At 46.3% G+C, this 16,630-nt stretch overlaps 1 long non-coding RNA gene across 1 annotated transcript; it reads left to right on the top strand.

Annotated features, from left to right (window-relative positions):
• The first annotated feature begins 5,853 nt into the window (after positions 1 to 5,853).
• On the top strand, positions 5,854 to 14,816 carry LOC114691761. The gene is made up of 6 exons (XR_005092360.1): positions 5,854 to 6,404; positions 6,496 to 6,639; positions 9,924 to 9,989; positions 12,969 to 13,035; positions 14,065 to 14,250; positions 14,391 to 14,816. It is a non-coding gene; the product is annotated as an uncharacterized LOC114691761 (long non-coding RNA).
• The last annotated feature ends 1,814 nt before the right edge of the window (positions 14,817 to 16,630 follow it).

Raw genomic sequence — 16,630 nt, 5'->3', positions numbered from 1 at the left:
GTGAGTGAGAGAACAGAGTACTGTCCACTTTACAATTTAAACTTCCAAATTCCTGCTGGGTTGAGGGGGATGGGGTTCTAATCCATCCTCAATGACTTGTCTTTTTCCGGTTTATTAAGCACCTGGGACGGCTTTATATGAATGTGAGTACGTGGTCTACTTACTGTTCCTCATTTTAACCTCACAGGCAGGCCTCAGAGGCAGCAGAAGGTACAGACTTGTGCCTGTTTTCTGCTCAACACTGGGCTTTCTAGGAGTCACGTGAGTAGCCGCTTGGTTGCATGTTTCAAAAGCGGTGGTTCGCAGCCCAGGGCCTTGAAAGTAGAACTCACATTCCCCGGCTTATCTGCAGCACCAGGAAGGCTCTCCTGACATACCACCTTGCCTTCTGTCGGCTGCTATTTCTATTTTAGGCTTCCTCAGGACAAGGGGGGTTTGTGGTATATGAATCTGCACTTCTACTTAATTTTCAGACCATAAGAGCCTAAATTTTCTATTAAAGTAAAATTATACTTTAGCTTTCATAGATATTTCACCAATATTTGATTGTGTAGGTGAATGTCTCTGTGTGTGACTGTGTGTATGGTTGTGTGTGTGTAATGTGTGTGATATTATATGCACGTGATGTGCCTCTGTGTATGATGTGTGTGTGACACTATGCGTGTGATGAGTATGTATGCTGTGTGTGTGAGGCTGTTTGCGTGTGATGTGTCTGTGTGATGTGTGATGTGAGACTATATATGTATAATGTGTCTGTGTGTTGTGTGTATGAGGCTGTTTGCATGTGATGTGCTCGTGTGGATGTTGTGTGTGTGTGAAGGTCAGATGGTAACTCTTCAAGAATCGCTTCTTGCCTTCCACCTGTGAAGAAGGGTCCTCGTTTCTGTCCAGATGCTGCACACCCCAGGCTGGCAGGGCCAGGAGCCCCAGGGACTCCTGTGACCCTCCCGTCGTGCAGTGGCTGTGCTCAGATTGCAGACAGACGCACGCACGCACGCACGCACGCACGCACGCACGCTCCCACATGCAGCTTTTCACAGAGGTTCCAGGCTCTGAATTCACACCCGCAGAATTTTGGAGCAAGCACTGTTAACCACACAGCCATCTCCTTGACCTCCAGCATCATCCTTTTTAAAATTTCCACTTAGATGTATGGTTTTGTCTACACACATCTGTGCATCATGTGTGTGCCTGGTGCCTTCAAAGGCCAGAAGGGCTCATCGGACCCCTCCTGGACTGGAGTTACAGGTGGTTGTGAGCCACGGTGTGGGTCCTTTCTGGAAGACCAGCTGGTGCTCCAAGCTATCTCCCCATCTTCACTCCCATCCAGTAATTTAAACTGTCAACCAAAGCTTTTTCTGTATAGTCAATGTTTTAGTTATTTAAATAAGTTAAAAGCAGGCCTAACATTGCACATGTGTATGAAATTGTAGAAGAGTGAACAAGGTTTTCTTATATTTGCTTTAAACACGTTTAGCTGGGCACACACTTGTAATGCCAGCACTCAGGAGTCAGAGGCAGGCTGATGGTCTCCGTTAGTGTGAGGCCAGTCTGATCTACACATCAAGGTCTAGGCCGGCAGTGCTAACAATGATACCTTGTCTCAGAGTGCACGTTTTGGAAAGCTTTTGAAAAAAAGGTCTGCTCACACTTCTGTCTTACAGGAGTAACTTCACAAGCAGCACCTGGTGGTGTCTTTTCCTCCTTTTTGGAAAACTCATATTCCAAGCAGCCCATACCAAGAAGTTTCTCATATGCGTAGGTCAGAAATACAAACTCAGGCACTGAGAATGACAAGATTTTAAAATAACATGTGAACTTTATGATAAAGAGAGACCGTCATGTCCAGGCATGCCCATCATGTAATAGGCTTTAGCAGCCGACAGCCGCAGAAACCCTGGTCAGCTTTCCTTCTGACTGCTGACACTGGTGACCGTCCAACACCAGTGTGATCACTCAAGCACAGTCTGCCCTACGGAACTAAAGGTCCTGGGAGTTTTTAGTTGGCAGTGGTGCCACATTGAAAAGAAGAGATGTCATATTATTGGAGAGAAAACACTTCAAGTAGGAACCCCTTAGATTATCTGTTCAGATCATTGGTGAATTTTGGGATTCTCAGAAATGTTTTTGTTATTTTCTCATAAAAACCATTCTACTATGTAAATAAGATTTGTTTTGTTTTGTTTTGTTTGTTTTTGTGAGACAGGGTTTCTCTGTCCTGTTCTGGCTGTCCTGAAACTCACTTTGTAGACCAGGCTGGCCTCCAATTCAGAGATCCACCTGCCTTGTCTGCCTCTCCTCCCAAGTGCTGGGATCAAAGGCATGTGCCACACCACCTGGCATAATTAAAATTCTTAACCATTTAAAGGGAAAGCAGACTTTAAAAACAGTTGAGCGAGTGCTCTGAAATATCTTAACATAGTCTGCTGAGAACATGTCTGTTGTTATTTACTTAGCAAATGCCCAAATTACTTGGTATTACCAAACTTGAACTACTGTAGTTCAAGAAAGAGAACTAGTATTTTGTCAAAAACTTTTATTTTCATTCTTTCTGATTTTTTTTTTCTCATTTTAAGACAGGGTTTCATGTCATCCACACTGGTCTCAAATTCACCATGTAGTTAAAGATGACTTTGACCTTCTCATTCTTTTGCTTCTACCTCCTGAGTGCCGGGGATTACAGGTGTGTGCCCTGTGCCCTATCCCGAATGATGTTTTAAGGGATAGCAAACTAGTTTAGCTCTGATATTCAAGAAACTGATTTCTAGCTCCATTAGTAACTTTACAAAGTGATTGCTGGCACACATTTCTCCATCACAGATGCTCATTTCAACCTACAACAGATCAACAGGCCAAAGCTCATGGAATATTTCTTATAAAAATTACATGTTTGGCGTGTGTTACATGGCGGGTGCTTAATCAGAGGGTAACATCCAAGAGTCAGTATTTCTCTTTATCAAACTCAGATCATTCATGTGTATTTGGTATGTATGTGTATGTCTGTTTGCATACGTGTGGGTGAGTGCACATGCTCCTGTGTGGAGACCCAGCATTGACAGAGGGTATCTTCCTTGATTGCCCTCCACTTCTTGAGGCAGAGTCTATCAGTGAACCCAGAGTTTGCTAATCTAGCTAGCGAAATAGTCCTGGGGATCCCTGGGTCTCCCCGTGCTGTGATTACAGGCGGCTGCCGCCCTGCCCAGTTTTTATTAAGTTCTGGGGACCTGAACTCCGGGCTTTATCTTTGCAGGGCCACTGAGCCGTCTCTCAGTTGATTCCTCACTTCTTAGCTGTCATTTAATCTCTACAATCTATGTTTATCTACAAAAGATAAATAATACATGTTTGGTAGCTGGTGAGAAATTCATAGGCTTGTAGGTCATAGAGGATGGACCTCTCCCTCACAACTAGCAACATGTAAAACCATGAATTGAAATTGCAGGGCTCTAATGACCATTCACACTTTGTGATGAAACACCATGACCAAAAGCAAGTTGGGAGGAAAGGGTTTATTTGGCTTTCATTTCCACATGGTGGTCTATCATTGGAGGAAGTCAGGACAGGACCTCAGAGCAGGAACCTGGGGGAAGGAGCTGATGCAGAAGCCGGGAGGGGTGCTGCTTACTGGCCTGCATAGCTTGTTCAGCCTGCCCAGGGATAGCCCCACTCACAAGATGCTGGGCCCTCTCATGTCAATCACTCATTAAGAAATGCCCTGCAGGTTTGCCTGTAGCCCAATCTTCTGGAGGCATTTTCTCAGTTGAGGTTCCCTTCTCTGATGATTCTATCAGAGTTGACATAAAACTAGCCAGCACACAGGGCCTGTCTTCACAGCCCTGGCTGTCCTGGAACTCACTATGTAGATCAGACTGGCTTTGAACTTACTTGAAGTTCCACCTGCCTCTGTCTTATGAGTGCTGGGACCAAATATGCCTGGTATCATCATGCAAGTGGGCCTGTCAATCACCTGAGCAGGAACAAAAATAAACTATCTGTTGTAGAGACTTTTGTGTTTGAAAGCATTCTAAAAATGGAGGCTGGCAGCGTCCATTCTCCCCCCTGGGAGTGAGCTTGTATGCCAGTGGTCTCTTTGGCCATTGTTTATTCTCCTTTGGGTGGACTTCATGTTCCACTGTTGAACCCCTCATCTTCCACAGTCCGCTCTTACGTGTCTCATCTGAACTCTTTCACTGGTAACCACAGGAAATGAGGAGCTGAGTTCAGAGGGAGATCCAAGTGACACAAAATTGGTCTGAGGATACGTTATCCGTTTATATAACTCTCCCGGGCTATTTTATTTTAGATCTTGGTAAGTTGAAACTCGTGTGGATTTTACACAGAAGCCAGGAAACAGCCAGTTTATTGCATATAAAGGGAATAAATATGTGCAGTTTGTCAAGAAAGTCCAGGCCAGTTCGAAATGCACAGATCAGCTGGGTGTAATGGAACAAGCATGTCATTCCAGGGCTCTGGAGGCTGAAGCATGTGGGTCAAGGGTTCTAGGTCATCCTCAGCTACACTGGGAGGTTAAGGCCAGCTTGACATACAGGAGACCTTGTCTCAACAATAACAGCAACAAACACCGAGCCTGGGGGGGGGGGTACTGGGGGGAGGGGAGCCCCACCTGTGCCAGATTCCACAAGGCTGACTGAATTTCCAAGACTGTAGAGAGATGGAATGTTACAGGTCCAGAGCCAAAATTATCTTGTGCTATCTTTAGTAAGAGCCAAGAAAGTTACTCCCCAAAGTAGCACACAGATCTGGTCAAACACACACGTCCCAGCTAGCATGGAGAAGCTTGAGGGTTTTTTTTGGGGGGGGGACGGACGGACAGAAACAGATTCAAGAAGGAAATGTTCAGAAGAAAGCTAACATTTGGTACTTGGTCAGTCGTGTCTGTTGTCACGTTGACAAAATTTAGAATCTAGAGGACGGGCCTCTGAGTATGTCTGAGGGATTAGACAGTGACTGGCAAGATGCACCTGCTGTGGGAAGGGAATCCTGGGCAGTATACACGTGGAGGCAATGAGATCAGCACATTAAAAACATGGTGGTGTGTGTAATCCCAGGCAGATAGGAGGAACTTGAGGGCTCTCCGGCCTACCAGCTTAGTCTAATTGGTCAGTCATCAGTGAGAGACTCTAAAAAAAAAAAAAAAAAAGATGTCTGGCTTCTGGGGAGTGACAGCTGAGGTTGACCTGACCTGTGCTCCCACGCCTACGCATACACGTGCACGCACACCCTGAAATCAAAGCAGCTGTGATGGCCAGTGACGAGCTACCAAAACCCAATGAAACTCGCATCACATGTGAGCTTATGGTTATTCACTCAACAGACTACAAATTCTGACACTGTAGGGCATAGTGCGGGGCCACGGTCTGCGAGGCGGGTGCAGGAAGGTTTGAGGCCAGCGTGGGCTACATGGATATTCCCGGGTCAGGCCGATCTGCACGGGAGACGCCATCATCCCACAAAACCAAACGGCTCTACTTACAAGTTCGTGTTCGTAAGGATTTATTTTACCTACTCTTCTCCTTCTCGGTGTGCCTTCCACATGGCATGAAAAACTTTCGGGCACCGAGATGGCAGATTCACCATAAAGGCCTCCAACCCGGAAATTTCCTACCACGCCTCTGAAAGGCTGAGGTTCCGGGCGTTCGCCACCACGCCAGACGCCTACGGACGGCCTCGCTTTAAATTAAAAATCGGCGAGAGGAAGTATTTGGAGTCACCTCACTCAGCCCGGGAACCCAACACGAAGCACTCGTCCCTAACGGCCGTCGCTCCCCGCCCCGCTTCCGGTTGCGCACGTCCGGCGGCGCTCCGCGATGTGCCACCGCCCCACCCCGTCGGTCCCGCCGCACTGCGGGCGGGTCGGCGGCTGCGCTCGTTCACACGGCCGGAGGAGCGGAGGAGCGGAGGAGCGGAGGCGATGCTCCCCGAGGACTCCTCGGGGGCTGCGGTCCTCTTCAGGGCAACTTCCGGCTGCCCTACCCGTGGAGCTTCCGCGAAACCTAACGTGGCGGGAACCTCGGTTCCGCCCGAGTACTGGGCGACCGGGCCGGAAGGGCGGGCTTTGGATGCCACCCTGCCTTCCGTGGGCGCCGCTCTCGACGGCCTAGCCAATCGCAGGCCACGCCGTGTCGCAGCAGCCAATCGGAGAGGCCCGGAGCCTTCAAGCCCCTCCGCGGGCCCCGCCCTCGCCTCGCACCGCTCGGCTTCTTTTGTTAGCGCGCCCGGGTGTTGCTCCCGCCTGATCCTGCTCGCGTGCGATCCGGCGCCATCGCGCCTTGGGCGAGCCTTGGCATGGGAAGGAGAGAGCGGAGCGAGCTGACGCCGAAGTGGCGCTGGCGATGGTGGCGCTTGCGCTGGAGGACCGGTCGGAGAATGGCGCCAGGAGACGGGTAGGGACCGGACACGATGTCCGATGAATGTTGCAGACCAGGCAGGGACAAAAGAGTGATTTCAGCCCTTGCCTCGTGCTCTCTTTTGTAGCTCACGGATGACGCAGGAGGTTTTGGTGTGACCCGGCGCTATGTCTGTGATACCACCCAGGAGCTTGACCGAGGATGCCCCGGAATCCTAATTTAGCGAACCTCTTTTCTGAAGACGTTTTGCCCTGATGAGGAAGAGGAGGAGGTAAGGTCTCTGGGGCCCTCGCAGTCCTCCAGTGCAGTGGGAGCCGCTCAAGAGCGGAAACAAAAGAGAAAGGGCCGGCCGATCAATGTTCGGACTTGGAAATGGGGCGTCGTGGATTCCAGGATTAAGATTTTAGAACAAAACAAGTTCCTTTTATTCACACTTCGCAGAACGAAAAAAATCGGCCAATTGAAGGCGTCGTTTTTTGCCTTTCTCAAGGAGAGCCTTATCGTATTCATTAGCTCCTCTCTGAATAATGTAGGCCCGCTAGAGAAGCATGTAAAGTTTTCATTTCTTTTATTATTACTCCCCCCCCCCAAACAGAGTTTCATTATGTGGCCTTGGCTGTACTGGAACTCGCAAAATGTAGACCAGGCTGGCCTCGAACTCACGGAGATCCGCCTACCTCTGCCTTTCAATTGCTGGGATTAGGTCACCACTGCCCGGCTCTTTTATTACTTTTTAAAAGAAAGCCCATGAACTTGGGGGACACTGGGTGCTGGGGGAAGGCAGGGTGTAAATGTTTGCTTGAAGTTAAAATACAGGGCTTTGTATCAGTTTTCTTGAGTTATTTCACCTCACAGTTAACAGTGTACAGTTCAGTGAGGTTTAGTGTGGTCGCACATACTAAAGCAGCTTTCGGCACAGCTGTGTTTTTATATTGCAGTGCTGGGATCCCAGCCCAGGTTTCCTGTGTGCTTTCAGCCACTGCCTTGCCAACCTGCTCGTGTTTTCAGAACATTCACGGTTTTCTTAATCTTTCTGAGACAGGTTTGTTTCCTAGAGCCTGTTCTTAAACTGGAGGTGATCTTTCTGAATGGGTCTCCTAAAAGGCCAGGAATAAAGGCTCAGGCCACTTTCAGAAGTTTGACATCACCCTGTGAAGACACCGTTAGACTCGCTGTGTAGCTCAGGGTGACTGTATACCTCCCCTGTGCTGTGCTAAGCTCGGTTAATGGGCTTGGATTTTGAACCCAGGGCTTCATGCACACCAGGCAAGCACTCTGCCAACTTCGCTTTGTCTCTGGCCCAAAGAAACACCATCCTTATTAACTGTCCCTTTGTGCCTGTGCAGAGGGCCTGTTCTGTATGTTTCAGAGAGTCGGGGTAATAAATTAGTACATAGGATTTTTGTGGCTGGCTTTTCCTGTAGAAAAGTGTTAGGAGTTTGCTCTTTTTGTTGCCAAAGTGTAACCTTGTATGTGTAAGACATCAGTTGCCCGTGCATTTACATTGTTAATGTTTATTTTTTGAGTATTACTAATGGTGATGCCTTGAGTGTGGACAAGTATGGATACACTTCTGTTTCTCTAGATGATGTAAGTGGAATTGCTTCTCAAGTTCCTGTCCCCATTTGCTACCAACCGAGGGTGAAAGTTCCATGTTTGTCACACGTTTATAGGTGTGAAGTGGTAGACTGTAGTGCGCCCACTCCTACACAGAAGCTTGTAAGAAAGAAAATCTTCATAGAGTCAGTGGGAGAGCATTTGGCGGTCTGGCATTGCACAAAGCTTTGGTTCGGGTTGTGGCAGAGTGAACAAACAGCCATGCTCGAACAACAGGGACAAGCCAGATAGCTCCTGGGCATGCACAGCCACGGGCCTGACGGCATGAATCCATCTCAGAACCCATGTAAAGGAGGAGGGGGAGGATGTAGCTGGACCACTGCCCACAAGTAATGACAGGGAGACTTCTTATTCTGAAAGCTCGGCCATAGCTTGGGCTTGTTAATTTACTTTGTGTCTCGGGGCTTTATCACCTTTACTCTGCACTGCCCATGCTGCTTCCTGAGTCCTGCTGTCTCCTTGCGGCTCCACCCTTACCAGCGTTCTCTGCCCTGAAAATCCTGTCTAGCTATTGGCTGTTGAGCTTTTTATTAAACCAATCCAAGTGACGAGTGTTTACAGTGTCAGAAAGATTATTCCACAACAGAGAACTGACTCCAAATAAAAATCATGGGATGTATGTGCCTCCCCACCACAAGATAATAGAGTAAATTATAAAACCATAATAATAAAAATCCTGGACATTGCAGGGAAACTAAGCATTTGTACAAGAGGAGCGGTGAGGTTGGAGTGGACTTCAGAACATGCAGAGTTCCAGGCTAGACTGGGCTACATAATTAAATTTTGTCTCAAAAATAAAGCATACTGATTTTTGTCTCTGGAGAGATGGCTCAGTGGTTAAGAGCACTTGCTGGTCTGGTAAAGGGCCCAGGATTGTTGGCAGCATCCATATGGCAGCTCACAATCACCTGTGATTTCAGTTCCAGGGGATCCAACACCTGGCCTCTGGACATCAGGCATGCAGGTGGTGCCCAGACATACACAGATAAGATAGCTACACATGACAATACAGAAATGTTAAAGTATACAGGTTATAACTGAAGGGCATTTTGTGTAGTGATTAGTGCTTGGATACCGTTGTTAAAGTATTAGGAGAACCTGAGGCACTGGCTGCTGTGATACTGCCATAAAAGTGGGAGTCCAGGCTCTCTCAGTCAGACACCATGACCACTGCAATTCTTAAAAAAGAAACCATTTAATTGGGGCTGGCTTACAGTTTTTGAGGGTTGGTCCATTATGTCGGGAAGCCAGGCAGGAAGGCATGGTGCTAGAGCAGTTGCTGAGAGCTTTATATTCTGATGTGCCTGCGCAGAGCAGGGCTTTTGAAAAGCCAATGCTTGCTCCCAGAGACACCTCTTCCAGCAAGGCTGCACCTCTTAATCTTTCCCTGACAGCTCAGCTGAAGACAAAGCGTTCAAATGGATGAACCTGTGGGGGCGTCTCATTCAGACCACAGGCTCAATGGTTTCAGAAGTATAACCTAGGGATTCATGAAGGAGGAGGAGGAGATTGAGCTGAGCACAAAGCCAAGGTTAGCATCTACAGTGCTTAATTGCACGCTTACTGTGGAGGGTCTCCACATAAAGGGGTCCTGATGGCTGACACTGCTCATGTTCCTGGTCTCATGGATTTTGACTACATTGCTGTCATGAATTACAAATGGGGAACTGCAAAAACACATTTACTTACATGTCACAGACCTGGAGGTGTCTGCTCCAGGTATTAGAGGACTTTCAGATTTATAGCAAGTAGTTTTGGTCTCTTTACTGTTTCCTCTAGTAGCTTCATATCCGATGATTAAACCTTTTCACTGCTGTTCACATAATGATCTGCTGTGATTATTGAGGAATTAATGAGGATATGTAAGCTTTGCTAAAGGCGCTGTTGCAACAGACATTGTCCCTTTCATAATGATTTAAAAGAAAATCTCTTTTTCAGAGATTGTTCTTGGTGATGTCTGGAAGAGACGTGGCTTTGGAAGATGATATGAAATACACAGGAAAGGTATAGTCATCTGTTTTTTGTATATTAAATGTGGTGGGAGATAGTGTGTGGAGGTTAGAGAACAACTTGGAGTTTGTTTTCTTCTGTGACCTTGGTCTCAGGTATTCAACTCCGGTCATCTGTCTTGGTGACAGGTGCCTTTATTTTTTTGTGTATGTCTTCACCATGTGCATGCATGGTACCTGCGGAGGCTGTAAGAGGGCATCAGATCGCCTGAACTGGAGTTGCTAATAGTTGTGGAGCTGCTGTGGGGGGGCTGTGGGTGGAACCCAGTCCTCTTAACTGTTGAGACCTCTCCAGCAGATCCTCTAAAACGTAGAGACTAGCTCTGTGTGCATGCATGTCTGCTAGGCATTTTGCTGCAGCTTGTGCTTTTATATTCTGCACTATTGGTCACAGTGGCCCTATGGGGAGACCGTCAACTCTGTTGGAGGGTCAGTGCTGTGCCTGTTGAGCATCTGCTCTGGTCGGGCTCCTGACTAGTTCCGCTAGCACCTTCCATGCTGTGTCCTGCTATAACTCAGATACTCACAAGGCTTGCGGCTTCTGTTCTTTGCTCTAGAAAGTGTTGGAGTTCTGGGATTTCTGGTTAGCAAAATTAGATAGTCCTAAATCTTACAAGTTTTTACATTTTCCTTTTGGGATATGAATATGAGTTGAGCCTCTTAATTAAAGTCAAGTGGTTCAACGTGATAAATGCTACTTCCTTCCTCTGTGCATCTGGGACCCGGGGATAGGTCTAGGTCTTCTCATGGGCTTGTTGACGACTGTCTGAAGTGCTGGCTTGTCTGGAGTGTCCAGTTCCTGTTCCCATGACCCTTCGTAGGCTGTAGCAGCTGGCTTCCCTTGAGGGAGAAGGCCAAGAGAGAAGAGGATCTTTGAAAATGTGTTTAGGAAGCCTGCCATAGCTAAGTACTCTAGAGAGGCTGCAGGGGTACAGGAGGTGGAGAGGGTAGCACAGGATCTTGGACGTTGACTAACTGCTAGTTCCTTTAAAATTAAAGTTTCTGTTTATTTCATATTTAGCATTTGGATTTAGTATTTGAATCTAATAATGAGTATAAGAGCATGCATATCCAAGTAATTGGTCCCTTTTAAAAAAAAATCTATTCTCTGTGTATGGGTGTTAATGCCTTGTATGTCTGCACCTAAGGCCAAAGGGGGCCATTAGACTCCCTGGAACTGGAGTGAGAACATGGTTGTGAGCCATGTAGCTGCTGGGGGCAGCTAGTTCTCAGGAGCCAGCTCTTTAGTCTAGTGGTCCCTATCCCGTCCCCTTCTCTTCTGCCCTGGCTGTCCTAGAACTCGATATGTAGACCAGGCTGGCCTGTAATTCAGAGATCTTAAAGCTCATATTTTTTGTTTTTTTTTTTTCCTTGCCTACATTTACATATAATTTATGTGCCTTAGTATGGAAAGTCCCTGAGTCACTTAAAGTTTTTTCAGTTAGTATTTTTCCCCTCTTGGATTTCCTCCTAACTCTGGAGGTAGCTGGAAAAGCTGGTTGGAACTAGACTATAATTAAAAATTAGATAGCCTCATGCTTTGTGGTTTTTTGGGGGGGCTGGAGTGGGATTGTGGTCCGGTTATACAAATACTTAACATTGCCCTCCAAGCTTGACGTATGTACAGTGTGGTGAGCATATGAAGTAATTGTCCCTTGCTGCTTATCTGTCCCTCTGTAGGCACTGGCTTCTCTTCATGAGTAAGATGAACTATCGTGGAATCAGAATATCCCTAATGTGTAGACTACCGTAGTCAGGGTTCTTTAAAGGAACAGAACTGGTGGACTAGATGGATACATACACATATCAAAGGGGGGCTTACTAGAGGGCCTCACAGACTATCGTCTAGCTAGCCCAATAATGGATGTCTTAAAGGAGAGGCCAGGTGGTTGTTTTCTTGTTCAGTTCATGAGACTGGGTGTCTCAGCAGTTCCATTGTGGTGGAGAAACTTTGGAAGAAGTATCTTCTGATACCAGTAAAAGGTGGGGCAAGCTGGTGGGAAGCAAAAGCTTCTGTGTGGCCTTCCTTCCCACCAAGAAAATCTCTCAGATGTGCCCAGCTGCTTGGGTTTTAGTTGTTCTGGCATAGTCAGGCTGACAACCCAAGACTAGCTGACAGAAATATATCACTCTTCCCTGAACACAAAAATGATTTACTCAGGGATAAGACCTGACTTTGAAGTAGAGGCACAACATTGTCACCTTCAAAGTTGATGCTCAGAAGAACCACACACGAGATTCTTGTGTGTTAAGTAGGTTGGATTGCATTCATAGCTATTCCCAGCTGTGTGTGGTCACCTGTGGGGGGTAGAATGACCACACCTGCTAGGAAGATCTTAGTTCTTGACAGTTGGAAACCTTCAAAAATACTGCATACATTTATAGGGGCTGAAGAGATGGGTCAGTGGTTAAGAGACCGGGTTTCAGTTCCTGGCACTAACGTGGCGGCTTCAAACTATCTGTAACTCCAATCCCAGGGGATCTGAAGCCCTTCTCTTTGGGCACCAGGCATGCACATGATATGCATGCAGGCAGGCAGGCAAACCACTCTGAAATAACATAATAAGTCTTAAGCCCAGAATAAGCAGTTTTATTACGTGGTAAAGTAGGTTTTTTTTTTTTTTTTTTTTTTTTTTTTTTTTTTTTTTTTTTTTTTTTTTTTTTTTCATATCAGGCTTGCTTGGTGATTAGAGACACGAGCAAGGTGACAGGAGACGGTCTGGACAAAGTAAACGCAGTAATACACTTGGTAGTCTATGAATTCTTTTTTGACATGTACTTATGTATTTACATTTTAAAGGGCCAGGCAACAAGAACAAAATGTTTCTATGTAGAGCTTAAAAATAAAGCAAGCACAGGTGGCAGTGTTTGGCTTTCTGCACTGCTGTTCACATGTGAGGGCATATGCAAAGTCGTGATTTTAAATATTCACGGTCATTTCTGCATTGATTTGTCTGTTTTAATTTTTTTGTAGGAAAGAAAAGGATTTTTGCTTGAGTACCATTTGCAAACTTACTCAATAATTTGAAGATTTATATAAGGTAAGGGATTTTAAGTTGTATTATTTCTTTAGTCAGGAACTTTTAAGTTACTAGGCTGCTTTCAGTTCTAATTCTGCTTCAGCCTTCCAGGTACCTCAGATTTCAATAATTGCTGGCCTGGTTTTTCCCTAGACTCTCTGATATATAGACATAACTTTGAGGGGGCACAACCAGCAGGTAGGACACATGACTGGTGATCAGTGTAACCAAACCTTTGGCTGTGTAAGGGCTAGTAACTGCCCAGCCTTGATGCCATCCTTACCTGGGCACCTTCTTTATATGTGGAAGAAAAGTTAGGCCTACTAGCCAACTGGACATGTATTTGTACCCTGGCGTAACTCCCCAGATGAATATTCTTCCAATCAGAGCACACCTCTGGTAATTGGATTAGGAAGCACTGCTGGAATGGGTGTGGGTGTAGAGGAACCAGCCTCTTTGACCTCTTAGCGTTAGTTTGCCAGTGGCCTGTGGGACCACATGGACTAGTGGTGTTGTATAAAATGAGGGGTGAGGGGGGCAGCCAGACCTGTTGACTGCTGAAGTGGGGGGACTCTTGTCTCTTCCTAAGTGAAGAATGTCACTTCTGTGTAGACAAGTCAGGAATAATGAGAGATAGGGCCTGGCAGTTAAAGGGTCAAATTGCAAAGGGAGGAAGGAGCCAACTTTGGAGTGGGATGCCTTGGCCTCTTTCTCTAACCACCCTTACGTACGCCAGTCCTGTGTGCCTACATCCATATTGTGCCAGCCTGATTTGTCTCTCCTCACCGAGGAAGCACAGAACTCCAGTACCTCTCAGATCACCAGTGAATGTGTGTAAGAGAACGAGGCCTCCTACAAGAGTTAAGAGGACACAAAGGGGGTGGGTGAGAAAACTAGAATCCACTCTGAAGCAAAACCATGAAATCCGTGAAACAGCTGGTTTGAAAAGGAAAGACCTTTGCCAAACAGCCTATAAATGGTGCAAAACAGCCTGCAGCCCAGAGCCCAGACCTGTCAGTGCAAATAAACCCTTTTTCACTCGTCCTGCAGGGCCTGTTGAAAGGTGGTGTGTCCCTTCCTTCTCTAAGGAAAGTGCTCGTCACAGCCTGATGACCACAGCAGCGAGAGAACTGACTCCTGGCGTTGTCTTCTGACCACACAGACACAATAAGAAAATAAATCTTTAAAAATCAAGATAGTAAGACAAACATTAGAATGCTGCTGTTTTATTGAAATGTAAGTGTGGTACATGTGATTATGGAACAAATTGGATGCCTTGTGATAGTTCTGTACAAAATTTACCCTCTTCTGAACTGAGAAAGGGATCAAAATTGTCAGAAGAATTAACTCTTTGTAAATCTTTTTCTTTTGTATAGATCTATTTGTAACGGTATGCTGCGTGTTTGCGGTCCCCTCAGAGTGCCGCTGGAGTTGCAGACAGTTGTGAGCTGCCTGGGGTGGGTGCTGTAAGCTGAACTTGGGCCTCTGGAAGAGCAACATGGTCTCTTAAGTTCTGGGTCATCTTCCAGCGCAACTTTTTGTGAATGAATTTGAATTCGTTTGCATTGTGGAGAAAAAGCAAGAATGAGGGGTGCTGTGTTGGAATGTTGTGACTGCTGCCAATCAAAGTGAACTGTAACTTCCTGATGGAGGGCTGGCCGAGAGTCAGGCATAACTAGTCAGAAGTGTCCTCATTTACAGTTCAGAAACCATGCCAAATGAGGGTGGCTGCCCAATAAAAACAGCCCGTTGGTCCTCAGACCCAATTCTACCATCATCTTAATAAACATCATTTTCTACTAGTCTGACTTGGGTGAGTTCTTTCACTGCTTGCTACTCCAAACTACAGCACTTGGTGGCCCAAGAACGGGAACAGGGAACCCCAAACTCCTCCTCTGAGTTAGGACCCTCAAGTCAAGGAAACAGTTAATGGTCTGTGGTCAGGGCAATGTTGATGGCCTTGAAAGGTCCCTGACTATTCAATTAATTATCACTCTTAGGAGTTGGGGTCCAATGCCCCATTCTTTGTAGGAGTTTCTTATTCCTGATGCCCGAGTCTGGTATATCCAAGGGTTCAACTGCCCTGCCTTGTCTGGTAGAAAGGAGACCTACTTTCTTAATTGGGGTAGCTTATCCAGGGCAAATCTGCACATTGGCCCCTCTTTACTTTCTCAGGCTTTTCTGGACTTGGTAGCCACTGAGAACCAGGATCTGGTTCTGAGGCCATACCTTACAGTCTGCAAACCTGTATCACGTTATGTTTTTCCCTCTGACCTGCGTTTTGAGACTGATTTCTGAGGATTTCCTCTTGACATCTGATCCAGTAACTGGAAACTATAGGTTTCTTGCCATTTAGCTGTTGGCCCTTGACATTTTTCAGTAAGATGAAGCTACTTTAGAGAGTTGTGCCAAGGATATTGTTTGGACATTATCCTCTTGGAGATGCCCTATTAGTAATCGGGGTCACTGGTCCCTTTCATTATCAGGGGTCACACCTGCTGTGGATATCACTCTATATAAATAAAACACTGATGGCCAGTGATCAGGCAGGAAGTATAGGTGGGACAAAGAGAGGAGAATTGGGAAACAGGAAGAAGGAGGAGAGACACTGCAGCCACCGCCAGGACAAGCAGCATGTAAAGACGCCCGGTAAGCCACCAGACATGTGGCAAGGTATAGATTTATAAAAATGGGGTAATTTAAGATATAAGAACAGTTAGCAAGAAGCCTGCCACGGCCATACAGTTTATAAGTGATATAAGCATCTGGTTATTTTATACGTGGATTGTGGGACTGCGGGGTTTGGTGGAACCTGGAGAGAAGCCCTCCAGCAACACACGCCTCTTTGCTGTCAACTAACTCATTGAGATGTTAGTTTCTGGGGCTTCCTTCCTTAAGGAATGGCACGTAGGTGCCATTGTGTCTTTCCCCACAGCACAAACCCCAGTCCTGGGTCTCTATTAACAGGCTACTTGCTTACATTCCTTACCTCACTGAGGGTGCTACGGAAATTGTTTTCTTGAGAGAATCTGCCCAGGCTGGCCTCAAACTCACCATGTAGCTGAGGATGATCTCAGACTGGTCTTTGTTCTCTACCTCCCACGTACTGGCATAGGCATGTGCCACCATGCCCAGCTCTTAAAATTTTTAAGACTTGTTTTCTCTCTTTGCCTACATTGTACCCCAGAATCACTTGTCCTTATTTTCCAAAAATCGGTGAAACCCTAGGGTTCAACAAAACAACCAGTTGTAGAATTTTTGATAATATGACTTCGGGAGGCTTCCTAAGGTGTCATCTCCTTTTTGGTCACACTTGGCCCTTGAAGTGAAGGTTCACAATGAAACTTACACTAGTCTTACCACTTAGATAAAAACCTGTCTTAAAGGACCTCTCAATGGTCTGGCAGGCTGAGGGTATTTTCTTTGAGGGACAACTGGACAATCCAATCAAACCTCTGGAAAGAGAGTCAAATCCTCTAACTTCAGATCTTACACTTGGACCTAGATACTGAGATTCCAGTTATAGACCTGAGTCCTGGCCCCAGTGAAAATCTCCAAACCTGAAAACTGGGCAGTTTTCACTGGCACCTCAGCTTGTACAAACCCCACTAATTAG

The sequence above is a fragment of the Peromyscus leucopus genome, chromosome 10 (genome assembly GCF_004664715.2).
Source record: "Peromyscus leucopus breed LL Stock chromosome 10, UCI_PerLeu_2.1, whole genome shotgun sequence".
Lineage (NCBI taxonomy): Eukaryota > Metazoa > Chordata > Mammalia > Rodentia > Cricetidae > Peromyscus > Peromyscus leucopus.
Note: the sequence above shows the minus strand (reverse complement) of the source record. Positions and strands in the feature narration are given on the sequence as shown.